General features: G+C 48.0%; 1 long non-coding RNA gene across 1 annotated transcript; it reads right to left on the reverse strand.

Moving 5' to 3' along the window:
• Window positions 1–16,548: 16,548 nt before the first annotated feature.
• On the reverse strand, window positions 16,549–17,543 carry LOC125541388. The gene is made up of 4 exons (XR_007297518.1): window positions 17,340–17,543; window positions 16,936–17,261; window positions 16,767–16,835; window positions 16,549–16,620 (listed from the first exon to the last, which is right to left on the reverse strand). It is a non-coding gene; the product is annotated as an uncharacterized LOC125541388 (long non-coding RNA).
• Window positions 17,544–21,161: the final 3,618 nt, after the last annotated feature.

Here is a 21,161-nt window from a genome sequence, read left to right on the forward strand (position 1 = left end):
ACCACGAGGGCAGAGCAGGCTATCGCGCGGGCGAAGGGGTTCGGAGAAATTTCCAAAATTTTGCCCGTGACTATATATAGCCCGACCCTGTCGGTGTGACCGAGTGGAACAACTCGGTGGCACCGAGATTCATAACTGCAAGCAGTTACTGAAACTCGGTGTGACCGAAAGGTTCAAATCGGTTGCACCGAGATCGAAAACCTAGATCAACTTAATGATCTCGGTAGGACCGAAGGTGGAGTATCGGTCAGACCGAGAATCATAAAGAGGTTTTGGAAGTTTAAGTCTATGACGAATCGGGGACTCCGAGCGCTCCTCACACAGAGTGGTTCGAATCTGACTTGATCAAATTTTGTGATGCAGCATGAATAGAGTTTGAGACGAGAAAAGCATAGATAGCTAGAGGGGGTTCTTAGGCATTCTTGTCCATCCACTTGGCAAAAGACGATAAAACCAAACAATCAAAACAACAAGTGGATCTCCTTGAATGAGTAAAATATGCAACCAGCATGCTCACACAATAAGATGGCAAATGAAATACGTGGCAAGGCATGCATAACCAATTCTAGCATCTATCAAGCAATTTGCGATGACTAGGTCATCTATATATGAGTATATTGACTTAGGAGTCAAATGAGAACACTTGATCATAGGTCATACTCATCTTTTAAGCTCAAGTGGGGTTACCACTTTTACATAAAGCATTGTTTTGTTCACATCTTTAGAGTTGCTTTAGCTCAAGTCTTAGAGTAAAGCTCCCCCTAGATGTGATATCCCCCCTAAGAGGGATGAACTAACCTTGGGTTTTGTCGATGATGACTTCATGCAGATGTTGAAGATGTGGATGCTCAATGTTGATGTAGATCACTTGGAGCTATCCATTTGAGTGAATTGCACTTTCAATACCTACATGGGTTAGTCCCACAAGGAACAAACAAGGATATCCATAGACATAGAGTGATGCACACAAAAGATGATGTCCATGAAAACTTTTTAGGTTACCTTGTCCCTTGTTTTACCAACAAGAGGGTTTGTGACTCCTTGAAATAGTGCAAGATGTGGAAGTTGATTGCACTTGTTCTTTCCAAAATGATAAGAGTGAAGTATGTTGGCGGAGTCACCCTCAAGAACTCTCTAGTTCTTCTTCTTTTGGATCCACATCATCTTGATGGGAATCCTTGGAGTTGTAGTCGTACTTGATGAAGTGGAACTTGAAGTAGTCTTGGGAATCCACTTGACTAAGGTCTTTGGAGCTTCTTCAAATGCATCAATTTCCTCTTGAAGCTTGTCCTTGCCTTTTTGCTCGTAGTCTTGTGGTGGAAGATCATCTTGAGCTTGTGTCCCCTTGAAAGAAGCATACTTCTCTTGTTGAGGGACAAACTTTGTCTTGGGGTATTGATCTTCTTCCCACTCAACTCCATTGGCATTGAACTTTCGTTCAAAACCAACACCTTGATTCTTCCGGTGCATTCCTTGCTTGCGCACAATTTCCTCGAATTGCTTACTCCCGGCAAGGCTTTTGTACACTCCTTTCTCTATAATTCCCTTCAATAAGCTATTTTCTTGGTCAAGTGTAACTTGGCTAAGAGAATCATTAGTGGAATCAAGAGAACTACTAGAAGTAACAATATTGGATTTAGCATGATCATTGTTACTGCTAGAGGAAGAATCTTTCTTGTTACTAGACTTGACTTGAGGCATGTAAGTGGATAAGAGTAAACGCTTGGCAATGTAAGAAGAACTTTTCTTGCGGAGATCATCATTGATTGCTTTTAAGAACTCATGCTCTTGCTCAAGATTGAGCTTCTCAAAGCGTAATTTCTCATGAGCTCTTAAAAGTTCTCGATGATCTTCGAAGATGGTTTCATGAGCTAACTTAAGAGTGTTTAGTTCTTTAGTTAGGGCCTCAATCTTCTCCTTATCATTGTCATTCGTTTTATCTTGATTAGCATGTTTAATTGACATTTCATCATAGTATTCATCACTAGAGTTGTCAACAAGCAAATCATCACCTAACAAGTCATCTTCATCACTATTGAAATCAACATACTCGGGGTGTGTTACCTTAGGACCTTTGGCCATGAAGCATCTTCCAATTCCTTCATTTGGTGAGTCAAATATGTCGTAGGAGTTGGTTGACACAAGTGCTAGACCGGCAACACCTTCATCTTGAGTATCTTCGGAGCCGGAGTAATAACTTCTCTCGGAGTGGCTGTCGGAGTCGGAGCCGGATACCCATTCACCAACATGAGCTTGATGTCTTCGTCTTGTGTAGCTCCTTGATGATTTTTCCTTCCTTTCCGAATCCTTGCTTCTCCGTGAGTATCTTCGTTCATAACGATCATCTCTACTCCTTCTCTCTCTTGGTGGTGATCCTTTGCTTCTTCTTTTTGGAGAATCTTCTCTTCTCTTGTAGGGAGCCGTACACTCATTGGAATAGTGTCCGGGTCCTCCACAATTGTAGCAGTTTCGCTCTCGACTAGAAGATCTTTTGTCATTGTAGGACCTTGACTTGAAGCTTCTATCTTTGCTTCTACTCTTGTAGAACTTGTTGAAGTTCTTCACCATTAAGCTCAATTCTTCATTGAAGTCTTGTTTCTCACTTGATGATGTAGGGGCTTCACATGAGGCTTTATAGGCACCACTTGATTTGTTGTGAAGTTTCTCTTTATCCTTAAGTGACATCTCATGAGCAACAATTCTTCCAATCACCTCCGTTGGCTTGAGATCTTTGTAATTGGTCATCATTTGGATCAATGTGCACACGGTATCATATTTTCCGTCCAAGGCTCTTAGAATCTTCTTGATGATGAATTTATCGGTCATCTCTTCACTTCCTAAGCCGGCAATCTCATTTGTGATGAGAGCAAGCCTAGAGTACATTTCAGCGACACCTTCACCATCCTTCATCTTGAACTTGTCAAGTTGGCTTTGAAGCACATCCAACTTGGATTCCTTGACGGAGTCGGTACCTTCGTGCATATCAATCAAAGTGTCCCAAATTTCCTTCGCATTCTCAAGGCGGCTTATTTTGTTGACTTCTTCGGGGCACAATCCGTTGAAATGAATATCACAAGCTTGAGCATTGTATTGCAACATCTTCAACTCATCCGCGGTAGCTTCACGGTTCGGTTCTCTCCCATCAAAGAAGTCACCTTGCAAACCAACACACACAATAGCCCAAACGGCGGGGTTATGTCCAAGAATATGCATTTTCATTTTATGCTTCCAACTAGCAAAATTAGTACCATCAAAGTAAGGACCTGTACGGTGATAATTTCCCTCGCTAGACGCCATACTCTCCTAGGTTTTGAAACCAAGGCTATGACCACCAAAAGCTATGGAGATCAAAGCAAATGGAGACCAAAGCTCTGATACCACTTGTAGGATCGAAAGTATGTCTAGAGGGGGGTGATTAGACTACTTGACCAAGTAAAAACTTAACCTTTTCCCAATTTTAGTTCTTGGCAGATTTTAGCTAATTTAGGACAAGTCAAGCAATCATCACATGATTCAAGCAAGCATGCAAAGAGTATATTGGCAGCGGAAAGTAAAGCATGCAACTTGCAAGAATGTAAAGGGAAGGGTTTGGAGAATTCAAACGCTATTGGAGACACGGATGTTTTTCCCGTGGTTCGGATAGGTGGTGCTATCCTACATCCACGTTGATGGAGACTTCAACCCACAAAGGGTAACGGTTGCGCGAGTCCACATAGGGCTCCACCCAAGGGTAACGGTTGCGCGAGTCCACACAGGGCTCTACCCACGAAGGGTCCACGAAGAAGCAACCACCCACAAAGGGTCCACGAAGAAGCAACCTTGTTTATCCCACCATGGCCATCGCCCACACAGGACTTGCCTCACTAGCGGTAGATCTTCACGAAGTAGGCGATCTCCTTGCCCTTACAAACTCCTTGGTTGAACTCCACAATCTTGTCGGAGGCTCCCAAGTGACACCTAGCCAATCTAGGAGACACCACTCTCCAAGAAGTAACAAATGGTGTGTAGGTAATGAACTCCTTGCTCTTGTGCTTCAAATGATAGTCTCCCCAACACTCAACTCTCTCTCATAGGATTTGGATTTGGTTGAAAGAGGATTTGAGTGGAAAGCAACTTGGGAAGGCTAGAGATCAAGATTCATATGGTAGGAATGGAATGTCTTGGTCTCAACACATGAGTAGGTGGTTCTCTCTCAGAACATATGAGTTGGAATGGTGTGTGTGTTCTGATGGCTCTCTCTTCGAATGAGAAGAAGGTGGAGGGGTATATATAGCCTCCACACAAAATCCAACCGTTACACAGTTTTCCAATCTCGGTGGGACCGAATCAATAAGCTCGGTCGGACCGAAAAAGTAAACCTAGTGACCGTTAGTGATTTTCGGTGGGACTGACATGCAACTCGGTAGGACCGATATGGTTAGGGTTTGGGCATAACGTAATCTCGGTGAGACCGATTACACAAACTCGGTGAGACCGAATTTGGTAATTAGCTAACCAGAGAGTTGGTCAGGAAAAATCGGTGGGACCGATTTGCTCTTTCGGTGAGACCGAGTGGAACTCGGTGAGACCGAAAAGTTACAAAGGGGAAACACTGAGTTTACATTGCAATCTCGGTGGGACCGATTCGCTCTTTCGGTGGGACCGAAAAGTTACGAAAGGGAAACAGAGAGTTTGCAACCCCATCTCGGTGAGACCGAGATCCCTATCGGTAGGACCGAATTGCTAGGGTTTGGCAGTGGCTAATGACAAGTGAAACTCGGTGGCGCCGGATAGGAAGAATCGGTAGGACCGAGTTTGGCTTAGGGTTTAGGTCAAATGTGGATATGGGAAAGTAGTTGAGGGTTTTGGAGCATATCACTAAGCACATGAAGCAAGAGGCTCATTAAGCAACACCTCATCCCTCCTTGATAGTATTGGCTTTTCCTAAAGACTCAATGTGATCTTGGATCACTAAAATATAAAATTAAGAGTCTTGAGCATTTGAGCTTGAGCCAATCCTTTGTCCTTAGCATTTTGAGGGTTCCACTTTCACATCCATGCCATGCCAATCATTGAGCTTTCCTGAAATAATCATCTTGGAATAGCATTAGCTTAATGAGCTATATGTTGTTATGAATTACCAAAACCACCTAGGGATAGTTGCACTTTCAATCTCCCCCTTTTTGGTAATTGATGACAACATATAGATCAAAGCTTCGACAAATGATAATAAGCAAGAAATAAGTGAGGAGGGCCGGTAACCCTGGTATGGGAACAACCAAAAATAAGTGATGGGTCCGTCAAAGTAAACCTCGGTGCACGTGCGCCCGTTCGTTCGTGGAACCGATCGGTTATGGAGGACGCGAACCGCCTTATCACACACTTGGAACCGACGAGGCAAACCATCTCAGGTGGAACTGATGATATCAACCATGGAGCCGATGGATTTAGGGGGGAGGAGGGCCGATAACCCTGGTACGGGACCCGCCAAAAATCAGTGATGGGTCCGTCGAAGTTAACCTCGATGCACGGCCACCCATTTGTTCGTGGAACCGATATCGGTTACGGAGGACGCGAACCGCCTTATCACATACTCGGAACCGACGAGGCAAACCATCTCAGGTGGAACTGACGATATCAACCATGGAGCCGATGGATTTAGGGGGGAGGAGGTCCGGAAACCCTGGTACGGGACCCGCCAAAAATCAGTGATGGGTCCGTCGAAGTTAACCTCGATGCACGTGTGCCCGTTCGTTCGTGGAACCGATATCGGTTAGGGAGGACGCCAACCGCCTTATCACACACTCGGAACCGACCAGGCAAACCATGTCAGGTGGAACCGAAGATATCAACCGTGGAGACGGTGGATTTAGGGGGGAGGAGGGCCGGTAATCCTGGTATGGGAACAACCAAAAATAAGTGATGGGTCCGTCGAAGTTAACCTCGGTGCACGTGCGCCCGTTCATTCGTGGAACCGATCGGTTACGGAGGACGCGAACCGCCTTATCACACACTCGGAACCGACGAGGCAAACCATCTCAGGTGGAATTGACGATATCAACCATGGAGCCGATGGATTTAGGGGGGAGGAGGGCCGGTAACCCTGGTAAGGGACCCGCCAAAAATCAGTGATGGGTCCGTCGAAGTTAACCTCGATGCACGGCCACCCGTTTGTTCGTGGAACCGATCGGTTACGGAGGACGCGAACCGCCTTATCACACACTCGGAACCGACCAGGCAAACCATCTCAGGTGGAACTGACGATATCAACCGTGGAGCCGGTGGATTTAGGGGGGAGGAGGTCCGGTAACCCGGGTACGGGACCCGCCAAAAATCAGTGATGGGTCCGTCGAAGTTAACCTCGATGCACGTGCGCCCGTTCGTTCGTGGAACCGATCGGTTACGGAGGACGCGAACCGCCTTGTCACACACTCGGAACCGACGAGGCAAACCATCTCAGGTGGAACTGATGATATCAACCATGGAGTCGATGGATTTAGGGGGGAGGTCTGGTAACCCTGGTACGGGACCTGCCAAAAACCAGTGATGGGTCCATTGAAGTTAACCTCGATGCACGTGCGCCCGTTCGTTCGTGGAACCGATATCGATTAGGGAGGACACCAACCGCCTTATCACACACCCGGAAACGACCAGGCAAACCATGTCAGGTGGAACCGAAGATATCAACCATGGAGACAGTGGATTTAGGGGGGAAGAGGGCCGGTAACCCTGGAACGGGAACAGCCAAAAATAAGTGATGGGTCCGACGAAGTTAACCTCGGTGCACGTGCGCCCGTTTGTTCGTGGAACCGATCGGTTACGGAGGACGCGAACCACCTTATCACACACTCGGAACCGACGAGGCAAACCATCTCAGGTGGAACTGACGATATCAACCATGGAGCCGATGGATTTAGGGGGGGAGGGCCGGTAACCCTGGTACGGGACCCGCCAAAAATCAGTGATGGGTCCGTCGAAGTTAACCTCGATGCACGGCCACCCGTTTGTTCGTGGAACCGATATCGGTTACGGAGGACGCGAACCGCCTTATCACATACCGGAACCGACGAGGAAAACCATCTCAGGTGGAACTGACGATATCAACCGTGGAACCGATGGATTTAGGGGGGAGGAGGTCCGGTAACCCTGGTACGGGACCCGCCAAAAATCAGTGATGGGTCTGTCGAAGTTAACCTCGATGCACGTGCGCCCGTTCGTTCGTGGAACCTATATCGGTTAGGGAGGACGCCAACCGCCTTATCACACACTCGGAACCGACCAGGCAAACCATGTCAGGTGGAACCGAAGATATCAACCGTGGAGACGGTGGATTTAGGGGGGAGGAGGGCCAGTAATCCTGGTATGGGAACAGCCAAAAATAAGTGATAGGTCCGTCGAAGTTAACCTCGGTGCACGTGCGCCCGTTCATTCGTGGAATCGATCGGTTACGGAGGACGCGAACCGCCTTATCACACACTCGGAACCGACGAGGCAAACCATCTCAGGTGGAACTGACGATATCAACCATGGAGCCGATGGATTTGGGGGGTGGAGGGCCGGTAACCCTCGTACGGAACCCGCCAAAAATCAGTGATGGGTCCGTCGAAGTTAACCTCGATGCACGGCCACCCGTTTGTTCGTGGAACCGATCGGTTACGGAGGACGCGAACCGCCTTATCACACACTCGGAACCGACCAGGCAAACCATCTCAGGTGGAACTGACGATATCAACCATGGAGCCGGTGGATTTAGGGGGGAGGAGGTCCGGTAACCCGGGTACGGGACCCGCCAAAAATCAGTGATGGGTCCGTCGAAGTTAACCTCGATGCACGTGCGCCCGTTCATTCGTGGAACCGATCGGTTACGGAGGACGCGAACCGCCTTATCACACACTCGGAACCGACGAGGCAAACCATCTTAGGTGGAAGTGACGATATCAACCATGGAGCCGATGGATATAGGGGGGGGGAGGTCCGGTAACCCTGGTACGGGACCCGCCAAAAATCAGTGATGGGTCCATCGAAGTTAACCTCGATGCACGTGCGCCCGTTCGTTCGTGGAACCGATATCGGTTAGGGAGGACGCCAACCTCCTTATCACACACTTGGAACCGACCAGGAAAACCATGTCAGGTGGAACCGAAGATATCAACCGTAGAGACGGTGGATTTAGGGGGGAAGAGGGCCGGTAACCCTGGAACGGGAACAGCCAAAAATAAGTGATGGGTCCGACGAAGTTAATCTCGGTGCACGTGCGCCCGTTCGTTCGTGGAACCGATCGGTTACGGAGGACGCGAACCACCTTATCACACACTCGGAACCGACGAGGCAAACCATCTCAGGTGGAACTGACGATATCAACCATGGAGCTGATGGATTTAGCGGGGAGGAGGGCCGGTAACCCTGGTACGGGACCCGCCAAAAATCAGTGATGGGTCCGTCGAAGTTAACCTTGATGCGTGGCCACCCGTTTGCTCGTGGAACCGATATCGATTAGGGAGGACGCCAACCGCCTTATCACACACTCGGAACCGACCAGGCAAACCATGTCAGGTGGAACCGAAGATATCAACCGTGGAGACGGTGGATTTAGGGGGGAGGAGGGCCGGTAACCCTGCTATGGGAACAGCCAAAAATAAGTGATGGGTCCGTCGAAGTTAACCTCGGCGCACGTGCGCCCGTTCATTCGTGGAACCGATCGGTTACGGAGGACGCGAACCGCCTTATCACACACTCGGAACCGACGAGGCAAACCATCTCAGGTGGAACTGACGATATCAACCATGGAGCCGATGGATTTGGGGGGTGGAGGGCCGGTAACCCTGGTACGGGACCCGCCAAAAATCAGTGATGGGTCCGTCGAAGTTAACCTCGATGCACGGCCACCCGTTTGTTCGTGGAACCGATCGGTTACGGAGGACGCAAACCGCCTTATCACACACTCGGAACCGACGAGGCAAACCATCTCAGGTGGAACTGACGATATCAACCGTGGAGCCGGTGGATTTAGGGGGGAGGAGGTCCGGTAACCCGGGTACGGGACCCGCCAAAAATCAGTGATGGGTCCATCGAAGTTAACCTCGATGCACGTGCGCCCGTTCGTTCGTGGAACCGATCGGTTACGGAGGACGCGAAACGCCTTATCACACACTCGGAACCGACGAGGCAAACCATCTCAGGTGGAACTGACGATATCAACCATGGAGCCGATGGATTTAGGGGGGAGGTCCGTTAACCCTGGTACGGGACCCGCCAAAAATCAGTGATGGGTCCATCGAAGTTAACCTCGATGCACGTGCGCCCGTTCGTTTGTGGAACCGATATCGGTTAGGGAGGACGCCAACCGCCTTATCACACACTCGGAACCGACCAGGCAAACCATGTCAGGTGGAACCGAAGATATCAACCGTGGAGACGATGGATTTAGGGGGGAAGAGGGCCGGTAACCCTGGAACAGGAACAGCCAAAAATAAGTGATGGGTCCGTCGAAGTTAACCTCGATGCACGTGCGCCCGTTCGTTCGTGGAACCGATCGGTTACGGAGGATGCGAACCACCTTATCACACACTCGGAACCGACGAGGCAAACCATCTCAGGTGGAACTGTCGATATCAACCATGGAGCCGATGGATTTAGGGGGGAGGAGGGCCGGTAACCCTGGTACGGGACCCGCCAAAAATCAGTGATGGGTCCGTCGAAGTTAACCTCGATGCATGGCCACCCGTTTGTTCATGGAACCGATATCGGTTAGGGAGGATGCCAACCGCCTTATCACACACTCGAAACCGACCAGGCAAACCATCTAAGGTGGAACCGAAGATATCAACCATGGAGACGGTGGATTTAGGGGGGAGGAGGGCCGGTAACCTCGGTACGGGAACCACCAAAAATAAGTGATGGGTCCGTCGAAGTTAACCTCGATGCACGTGCGCCCGTACGTTTGTGGAACCGATCGGTTACGGAGGACGCGAACCGCCTTATCACACACTCGGAACCGACGAGGCAAATCATCTCAGGTGGAACTGACGATATCAACCATGGAGCCGATTGATTTAGGGGGGAGGAGGGTCGGTAACCCTGATACGGGACCCGCCAAAAATCAGTGATGGGTCCGTCGAAGTTAACCTCGATGCACGGCCACCCGTTTGTTTGTGGAACCGATATCGGTTACAGAGGACGCAACCGCCTTATCACACACTCGGAACCGACCTGGCAAACCTTCTCAGGTGGAACCGAAGAGATCAACCATGGAGCCGGTGGATTTAGGGGGGAGGAGGGCCGGTAACTTCGGTACGGGAACCGCCAAAAATAAGTGATGGGTCCGTCGAAGTTAACCTCGATGCACGTGCGCCCGTTTGTTCGTGGAACCGATCGGTTACGGAGGACGCGAACCGCCTTATCACACACTCGGAACCGACGAGGCAAACCATCTCAGGTGGAACTGACGATATCAACCATGGAGCCGATGGATTTAGGGGGGAGGAGGACCGGTAACCCTGGTACGGGACCCGCCAAAAATCAGTGATGGGTCCGTCAAAGTTAACCTCGATGCATGGCCACACGTTTTTTCGTGGAACCGATATAAGTTACGGAGGACGCCAACCGCCTTGTCACACACTCGGAACCGACCAGGCAAACCATCTCAGGTGGAACCGAAGTTATCAACCGTGGAGCCGGTGGATTTAGGGGGGAGGAGGGCCGGAACCTCGGTACGGGAAGCGCCAAAAATAAGTGATGGGTCCGTCGAAGTTAACCTTGATGCACGTGCGCCCATTCATTCGTGGAACCGATCGGTTACGAAGGACGCGAACCGCCTTATCACACTCGGAACCGACGAGGCAATCCATCTCAGGTGGAACTGACGATATCAACCATGGAGCCGATGGATTTAGGGGGAGGAGGACCGGTTACCCTGGTACGGGACCCGCCAAAAATTAGTGATGGGTCCGTCGAAGTTAACCTCGATGGACGGCCACCCGTTTGTTCGTGGAACCGATATCAGTTACGGGGGACGCCAACCGCCTTAGCACACACTCGGAACATTGATAATTATGGAATGAACGGATGGATGAAATGAACGGAATAATTTTTCTTTTTTATTGTAATGAACGGAATAAATTTTTTGTTAGGCCTAATGTAAAATTCCAAAGTACAATATAAAAAACATGGCTGTCTGCATCATGGGGTCCGCGGAGCGCATCACGCACACGCTGTCGCGTAAAGGCGCGCGTGAATTTTCCGGACACAGCTAGATACAAAATTTGAGCCAAGCGCGCGGTAGTATATTTCTTTTCTTTTTCTATTTTTTGGTGGCAGAAGGGGTTTTCGTATACGATCAGACTTGTGAACAGGGACAGTGGCCAGGCACGCGTATGCGGTGGCAAACAGGGTCTGGCCCGCTTCGCCCTCCCAGTCGTAAACCCCCACCCAGCGTAGAGCGCAGCCTCCTCCTCAATCTCGCTGCTACCCGCGCACATTTTCCGCTTCCGCCCCTCACACCGCGCCCAACACTCAATCCGCAAAGCACAACGAAACAACCTACTCATGTGAGATGCTCGGCGGCACGAACGCGCTACGGCTCCGGGACAGCGGGAATCGGATCTGCGCGCCTCGCCGTCGGTAGAGGGGCAAGGGCGGGGGCGGCGGGGCGTTTGGCTCGGTTTTCCAGGCAGGTACGCACACAGTTCTTCGGTCTTGCGCAGCAAGCCTGTTAGAATAGTTGAACGTCTGCTTTGGTCATGCGCACGCCATAATTGATAGCTGCAGAGATTATGATTGTGGATTTCTTATTGACTTGAGTAGTTGAGAGAACTTCTGGTCTCATTTGGTTTAGTAAGCCGGGAACCATTATGTTGCTGTGGTTTTTAGTTTTCTTGAACTCAGTTCTGTACTGCTGCTTTGCTTCATTCTAATATAATGGGGCAGGAGGGGAACCCCCTTCATTCTTTTTTCTTATTGACTTTGGTTGGCCTGATAGGGGGATGGACTATGGCGTTGGCCCATCCGGGCACCGGCGCTTGAATGAAGACCATCATGATATCTCGTCTGACGATGGTGAGGGGGTTCGCATCCCGTCCATGGTCGTGCACAGCTCATCTGAATCCGGCTCGGATGACAACAGAAAGGGGAAAAGGAAAAAGCCCATGGTTGGGTCAAGGTGTAGCGTTCTGAAACTGTATGATTTGATATCCAAACTGAATCCTAAGAAGAGGAAGTTAGTGCATGAGATAGGATTTGGAGGGCTACTTGATATACCGAAGCTTACAAGGACTGACAGAGAGTTTTTGCTGTGGGTGTATAGCAAAGTTGATGAGGAAGCTAGCTCCATCATTGCAGGCCTACGCCACGACACGTCATTCTATGATGAAGATGTGGCCACAGTCATGGGAATACCGTGCGGAGGAGCATCAGTGATGACGCCGGGGTCAATCGTGTCGAACGAGGTTGTGCAAACCATCAGGATGGCACTCAGCCTTTCAGAGAATGAACACAGCCCGGCCTCTGTAGCAAAGGTGGTGCTCATGGAGCATGGCCGTCCTATGACTGTGGCTGAGAGCAAGGCCTTCAAGATGGCTTTCGTAATTTGTGCGGTGTCGTACGTGCTGGCTCCCAATTTGAAGAATGAGTACTTCACGACAGACTACTGGGGAGCTATATATGAGCCAGATTTGATAAATATGTTTAACTGGGCCGGGTACGTGCGTGCTGATGTGCTAAGATCAGCATCAAGGGTGAAATCTGAGCTGTTCTCAGGGAAATCGAAGCCGAACATTTTTGGGTGTCTTCCTTTTCTGCAGGTCAGTGGGGGGATGGGGGTGGGGAGTCCTTTCGACAATCCTAACTCTGACATGAATGCCTGTGACCTGAATGTCCTTCATCCTAACTCTGATATTCATGTCAAATGGCAGGTGTTCTACATCGACAATCTAGACACTTCAAGTGGTGGCATTCCCAACATTCCTCATGATGTATTCCCAAGGGTGAAGGCGTACACGAGCACTGACATCAACAAAATTATACTAGCTGACTCGTACACTAAAAAGGGATCTCCTAATCATGTGTATGGGAAGCTGCTGGTAAGACATGTGCTAGATATTGGTGTCACGTTGATATATTAGGTCCACAAAAGATTAATGTTTGAACACGCATACTGACTCCAGCTTGTTTGATATGCTTTTCTGAAGCCTCGAGCTCCTACTTCCGTGTGTTATCGGCGGAATCCATCGAAAAGGAGAAACATCGATGCAGGCGCCGGAAGAATCCATGCACGGAATGAACGCGCAAACTGCAGCCCCCGTCAAACGAATAACATTGTAAGTCTACGACGCATAACTATCACCAGTTTGTTTATTGATGCTGTGCATCCTAGGGGTTGTGGGTATACTTTCTGTGCATTGCTATACTGAACATACAAACATGTGATGCAGCTGAGAGCTCTGTGCATTCAGAAAGTGACTCAATTAACGCAGAACTGTGAGGAAATTTTGGCGGCATCGGACAGGGAGATGAACGCGGAGAACAATAGGCATTTGAACGAATGGGCACAGATCCGCACAGGGATGATACATCGCTTATGCCTCGAAGCTCAGAAATCAAGGGAAGACATCTCCCGTGTGTTTGCGACGGTAGACCAACACACAAATGCATCAAAAAGGGACATCATAAACATTGATGATGATGACACAAGTATAGAAAGTTCACCCGGTCCGACCCCTGATCGTGTTAAATTTTCATATTTACGTTTCAGTATTTTCGTTCACTGACGACAAATCTTTTTTCAGATGTTTCAGATAAGCAAAACGCAGCATCTCCATGTATGATAAGCCCCACCCCAAGGGTGTCACATGGTGCTCGAGGAGCATCGCCGCTTCAGCCATCACCAAATGGTTCGGAAGCGATGCCAAAAAGGATAAAGAAGACATTTCATAGGAAAAGAATGAGAAACGTGGAGGCTGTGGAGGATGACAGCGACTCTGAGAGAGGGTGGACGCCTCTTGGAAAGCTCGTAGAGGAGGCCGAAAGAGATATTGGGGTCGGATGTAGCACAACCGCCGCGCAGCCAATCACACACATAGAGGAGATAGATGCATCTGACGGAAGAGAATTGGTCATCTCACAGGCTCTTGAGGACAGCTACCCAGTGCACTGTGAACAGTCACGGCCAATGGATGCCGAGGGGGGACGAAACTTGCGTATTACCGAGGTGGACGCACATGACGTTTTCAATGTCTGCCCATCATTTGACCTTGAAAAAGACGCCCCGCCGCAGGCCATGTCAGTCCATACACAAAACAAGACATTGCCACCAATGAGGGACCGGCTAAACCAAGCGTACAATGGCGTGCAGCATGAGACGGACACACACAATGATATCGATGGTTGCCCATCGTTTGACCTTCGCATAGACGACCCGCCACAGAACAACACAATCAATGTTCCGGGCAGGCCAGTATCACCAAGGGGGGACAGAAAAAACCAAACGAATCATGTCGTGCGGCGTGGGCCTTTACTAGCGGAGTTCACAGCAGCCATCGGAGCGGAAGGTGTTAATTTTCAGCATAATTTTTTTCCATATTGTGTTGACTGTGATTATCCTGGTACTAATTATGCTAACCCTTTCTTATCGTCGAACAGATCAGCTGGCTTGTGCAGAGACACCGATGGCACCTATCAGGGTTGCGTCGTCGATCGGCATCCCAAGATCAGGCCAAGCACGCCTGATCCCAATTGCGAGCACTCCCTCTCTGATCGCCAGTAACCAGGACCAAAAATATAATGATCGCAGAGCTTGATATCCGCGAGGAGCTTGCTGTGTCTACAGTTAATCTAAATGTGGCATTGACTGAGACAAGCTCTCGGTCGGCGCCGAGACCAAAGAGGAAGGTCGTTCCAGGTCCATTGGCCAGTTCCCCTTTCGTCATGGAGTACAAACTGCCAGAATGCACGCCGGCAGATATATGCCATCTGTATTTGAAATTTATGAGCTTGGCAGGGGAGATAGTTAAAAAGTATGATCCACATGGATCTGAAGCCCTTTTTTATTGCTTTTATGTTAAATTTTTAGGGAAAGCATTTAATTTAGGTATTATGCTTTTTTTTCTTTTTGCAGCAATTGGATCATCTCTGCCTTGCCAAGCTACATTGAATTTACCGCGATTGAAATACAGAAAGAGCTGGTGCTCGATGGAGTAGTCAGCTTCGAGATGATGAACATATTCATGAGAAGGTTTCAGCAGCTTGACGTTGACTTTGCGGCAAAGTATGGAGAGTCTTGCTGGCGTCATTTCCTGGAACCTGATTTTGTGGTAAGGGTTGTTCCTTTTTTGAAGTGTCGTGCCTTCGTATCAGGCAATCAATTAGTAATGATAGATATGGGGCTCCTGACATTTCTGTATCCGATTTTCTGTGTGCAGAATCATGTGTTCAGGGATGAGGGGTACGTCGATGAGGATTATATAAGAGATCTTTTTGTGGGCGACCAGTTGGCGCACGCTGTTCATCTATGCACGATGGTACATGTCTTCAGATTTTCCGTTGGCGATTATAAGCATTCTACTTGAAGACGAGGGATGATCTATATATTGTAACATGGTTTGTTGCCCTGTTTTAGTTTGTTCTGCCCATCCATCACAACCACTCCTGGGCGACATACTTCTCCGACTTCCAGAGAAGGCGAACTACAATACTGGACCCGATGATGAGCAATGGCGACAAGCCAATGGATGAGCTACAAGAGGAGCATGGCCGGTTGGCGGATGAGCTTTTGGCTGCCATAATCAAATGCATTGACGCTTACTTCGATGGCTGGAAGCCAAACACAGCAGGCTGGTACAACTGGTTCTCTAGGAATGTCACAGGACCTTGGGTATGCAAGAGGTAAGATGACAATACTTGTTTACAGAATACTCTGTTCACTGAGATTACCAGATGACAACATATGTTATTTTGTGTATTAATCAGGGAATCGAGCGGGATATTCGCTTTGCACTTTGCAAGGCAATGGATGGGGACTAAAATGCAACGCGAATTGTCTTTGGTGAGTAAGGAATTGGAGAGGTGATAATAATAAAGGTGTAGGGGGGTTAACACATGTTTACTCGGTATTTCTGCAGATCGGTGGCGACATTGACAATACAAAGATGATCTTGCTGTTTGAAGTGCTTGGTATGAAGGACAACCCCATCCAGCTGCCGAAGCCCTTCGATCGGTGCCAAAAGGAGTAGAGTTTCAGTACTTTTCATGAACATCGGCTAGTTTTTTGTACTAAATTTATTCAACACCTATATGGATGTTGACCTCACCACCCTAGTTACTAGTGTTTTTGACGGCATTCAAGCACTCAGACTTAACCCTCATGTGAACTAAAAGAGGCTGGCGAGTGAACTTGATGTGTATCTTTTCTATCTAAACTAAATTAAGCCGTCGTGTCTGAAGCATAGTCCATTTGTAGGGTCATGCCTGATGTATTAATAGAAAGACAAGGTATTCGGGCAATGCCTTCTTGAACTGGTTCAAAGCGACGATTCAGAATGACAGCATTGTACCAACTGAATGACATACTATTCAACACAAGATTTGAAGTGGTCATCGTCAATTGTCTGTAACACGCATCCGAGATCAGCAAGCTTGTCGAGCGTCGATCTGTATCGATAAGAATGCACGGTTGTCATCATTTGCCAAGTGATTTTAGAAGTATCAATAAGAATGCACACAACTACTATTGTTTTGTCAGCTAGGCAGTGACTGATAAAATTAGCACACAATATAACATGCCGGACTAAACTCACCTTGCTTCTGATTCTGGTATACCAAGACGTTCCACCACCAGGTTCACACTAACTCCATGCTCGAGTGCGCTGATAAATAGCCATTGCAAAAAAATAAAAAAATTCAGAACACTGAAAATGTCTGTTTCTTATGTGATTTAACACGTGCCGTTTTGTGATGATTTCGTACCTGATCCCCGGCTGGTCCAGAAATCCCATTATCATATCAGTGAGATTTTCTTCCTCGGCCTTCACACTCAGACGACGCTGGCATGGATCACAAAAAAGAATGGTGAGCAACCTGCTACTCTGGACTCTACACACACTACACGATTTGATCTGATTTTAATCAACCTCTGGGACACGGCGTGCAGTGCTAGCCAGCGTGCGGATGCGGCAAATGGGACGAGAGCAAGAGAGTGCACGACGCGTTTAGCATGGTCGCTTCGCATCATCAGATGAACATAGATGCAGTCCAGGAAATGATGAGTGATATCGTTGAAATTTGTTACCACACTGAAGCGGGGTTAATAATCACGAACACATGGTTTCAATATGATAGCACTACCATAACAACTTACAAGTCATGCTAACCTCAATGAATAGGCTGCAACTACGGGCACGCCGAGCTCGGCACGCAAGCGACCGGTTATTTTGACGTACACGCCATCACTTTTGGTTTGATAGAAAGGCACGAACAATGACATCCACAAACTTAATCAATCTGCATGTTTTTGGATCCATAGAGAATTAACCCACAATCACGCTCGCTGTTTTGGTTACCTGATGCTCGCTGAACACATGACATCGATGCCGGACCTGAAAAGAGGCAGATATGTTGGTCAGGCTAACAAAGTGCCAGACATGGGTGAACTGGGTGGGGGCGGGGGAGGGGGGACAAGCTGTTCTTGCTGTACGCACTCACCAGACGCGTGCCTTGACGCAGACCACATGTGTTGCACAACATGCGAGCGACGTGGACGTGCTTGCACGCGAGAAGACACTCATGTGTACGTATACATAGTGTAGCAGCTAGAGGTTCAACACGTGGCTCACATAGGTTCCTTTCGGGCATATGCATGGACCCGTCACGTATTCAAGACCGAACCTGCGCCTGTCTCGTGGTGGGCGTCACGTGCGAGAAAAACGGGACGTAACGGCGCGCCGTACACATAAGAACCTGCACGAAGTGCTGCCGGGTAGTTGGAACCTGATATACACAACGCTACAGGTGGCCACCCTTTCGTACGCACGCGCCCAGGCAGGCTTTTCGTCAGCCAACTAGGCATAAAGTAGCCAGAACCGGCCTGCCAACAAAGCTAAATCTCAGAGCACATGGGCTTCAAACAGTACTACAGCACACAGCTAGTACGAATCACAAAGCACAACCAACGGTACTGATAGCTATTTCTAGGGCAAGCTATGATAGAAAATCCTCTTCCTATATATATAGTTGCTCGCCGTTGAGGCGATCGCGGAGCGCTCTGCTCGCGTCCCTCCGTGCGTGCTCTGTCAGTGGTTGGGCGTGCGCACGATCACATCAGGGGCCCCATATGCATGCGATTGCGCCGCGCGCGTTGCCACGCGATGCAGTTACGTGCGGCACGATGGAGTTACACGCTGCAAATTAGAACTGTCATCAGGGCCTTTCGATATTCCTGGCTGTCCGGCTTCTCCTTTAATTCCCGCGGCCATTATAACCTTAGTCTCTTCAACCTTTCGATCGCGCCCCACAACACAACAAGCATACCCACGACGACACATAGAGAGGGGATGTCCAGCGGCGATCCAATGGAGTTCGGCGAGCATAGAGTGGAGACCCACGTGAGGGAGACGGATCTCTCGGTGGTGTACACCATCGCCCCGGCTGTGGTGGACGACTACATCAACAGCGTTGAGCAGTTGCTTGCTGGAGACAAGTACAAGGTGGTCGGCATCGACCTCCAGTACACCATCAGTCGTCCCGACATAGATTAGAAGGTTGGCGTCGCCTAGTTGTGTGTGCGCCATCATGTCCTCATCTACCGCTACTGCATGGTCACAGAGCCTTGTGACCGTTTCAACAGGTTTGTCAACAGCACCGACTAGAAGTTCGCCACGGTGGAAACCATTGACGATGTAAAAGCGCTCAATGTTACGGGCTTGGCCTGCAAGAACCTTGTCGAAATCCATGACCACTACAAGGTTTGGGGCAGTACGAAGAAGGACTCCCTGGTCGAACTCGCCTCGGCCATCATCGACCCCTACTACGAAAAGATGAAGCAAGACGCCCAGAGAATAAGTCCCCTATCATGGCACATGGCTTGGATGCGGCAACTGGATGAACCTTACCTCAGGTTCGCGACCAAGAGCGTGTACACATGCTACGAGATGCACAGGCGGATCGTTGACATGAGGAAGTGCCTCGTTACCCAAATCAACGAGTCCAGATCGAGCCACAAGCAGAGCAAGCGTCACAAGAAGTAGATGATGATCACATGATCGTTTATGCTAGTTAATCATGCATGTAATATATAGTTTACTTTATTGGTATGTGAAAATGCCATGTGTGTAGTAGCCACCTATGTAATTATGCATGTAATAGTTTATTTTGGTGTGTGCAAATGACATGGTTGTAGTAGCCACCTATGTAAGTGGATGTTTAATTTGGTTATGCAAGCATGTCCTTATAAGTGTGTGTGTGTGTGTGTGTGTGTGTGTGTGTGTGTGTGTGTTGTTGTTGTTCTGTATGCAATGCCATCGCACAACACACACGTCTTATTAGCAGCAACAGTCTGTGTTATTATCGGTCTTCACACACATTTCTAATTACAGACCTGTTTGCCGCGTATCACACACATCTTGTTAAGTTGAACCATTTTTGTTCTCATGTCTCAATGCAAACAGTTCATTCGAGTGAATCGCATGCCGTATATTGCACACACCTTGATCTGCCTGACCGTTTCTTTTGTGTTGCCTAATCACAAACAGTTCATCCGAGTGAACCGTATGCTGTATATCGCACGCACCTCCATCTGGCTGCCCGTTTCTTTTGTTCCTCCTCATCGCAAACAGTTAATTGAACTGAACCATATGCCCTACATCACACACACAACTAAAATCTAAACCATGTTTGATGGCTCCGCCATCGCAAATGTTTTGCACATTTTTTAACGGGTTTTTACACCACCGTTTGCGATTATGGCATCGCACACAGTTTCGTCAAAGGATCTCTGATCGTAGTGTCGCCTTAGCAGCATCCTGCAGTGGTGTATATTGCCCCTAATGATAGCAACCTTTATTATGCAGTCTGTCGCTTTTATTCTTTGCCGTCACAAGTTCGTACAACACTCAATTTTCTCTTACACTAAATGATCTAACACTTTTAGAAGCAATTTTTATTGCCTTATTGCACCGATGACAACTTACTTGAAATATCTTGCTCAATCCTTAGGTAGGTATGATGGACGTTTGAAAATAAGATTTGGGTTTAAGGGTTTTTGGATGCACAAGTAGTATCTCTACTTGGTGCGGGATTTTTGGCTAGCAAGGATGGGGGGCAAGCACCACATGTTGAAGGGTCTATGACAATATAACTTCTATGTGAATATGAACAAACATAAACCATTACGTTGTCTTCCTTGTCCAACCTCAACAATTTTGCCATATAATATTTTGATGGGGGCTCACAATCACAAAAGATTTCCATGATAGTGTGTTTGCATGTGAAGGTTCTCTTCCTTATACTAATTATTCGTGAATTGCTTGTATGACCAATATTATGATTGTCAAGCCTAAAAATATTTCACTTTCTAAACCCAATGTGAAGCTACCACTAGGCATGATATGATTTCAACTTCATGACATTAAATTTATTCAACAATTTACTCATAGTATATAAGTGAAGTACAAGAGGAAATGACATAGAAAAGAGCTTCGTTGACGGGATGTGAATACCGCTTACCTAGCCTCCCTGGTAACTATTTGAGGACTCTATTTTATTTAAAAACATTCAGATCTAAGCATTTTATTACAACAGCAAGCAAAAAACAAAATAGAATAACATTCCAATAATAGCACACATCATGTGAAGAAGCAAAAACTTAGGCTCAACCGATACTAACCGATAATTGTTGAAGAAGAAAGGTAGGATGCCTACCGGGGCATCCCCAAGCTTAGATGCTTGAGACTTATTGAAATATTATCTTGGAGTGCCTTGGGAATCCCCAAGTTTGAGCTTTTGTGTCTCCTTAATTCCTTTTATATCACGGTTTCCCTAAATCTTAAAAACTTCGTCCACACAAAACTCAACAAGAACTCGTGAGATAAGTTAGTATAAACCAGTGCAAAAACCTTATCATTCTCTACTGTAGCAAATCACTAAAATTATTATTAAACACTGCATACTAAATGCCTCTGCATATTTAATACTCCTAT

This window comes from Triticum urartu, chromosome 2 (genome assembly GCF_003073215.2).
Source record: "Triticum urartu cultivar G1812 chromosome 2, Tu2.1, whole genome shotgun sequence".
Lineage (NCBI taxonomy): Eukaryota > Viridiplantae > Streptophyta > Magnoliopsida > Poales > Poaceae > Triticum > Triticum urartu.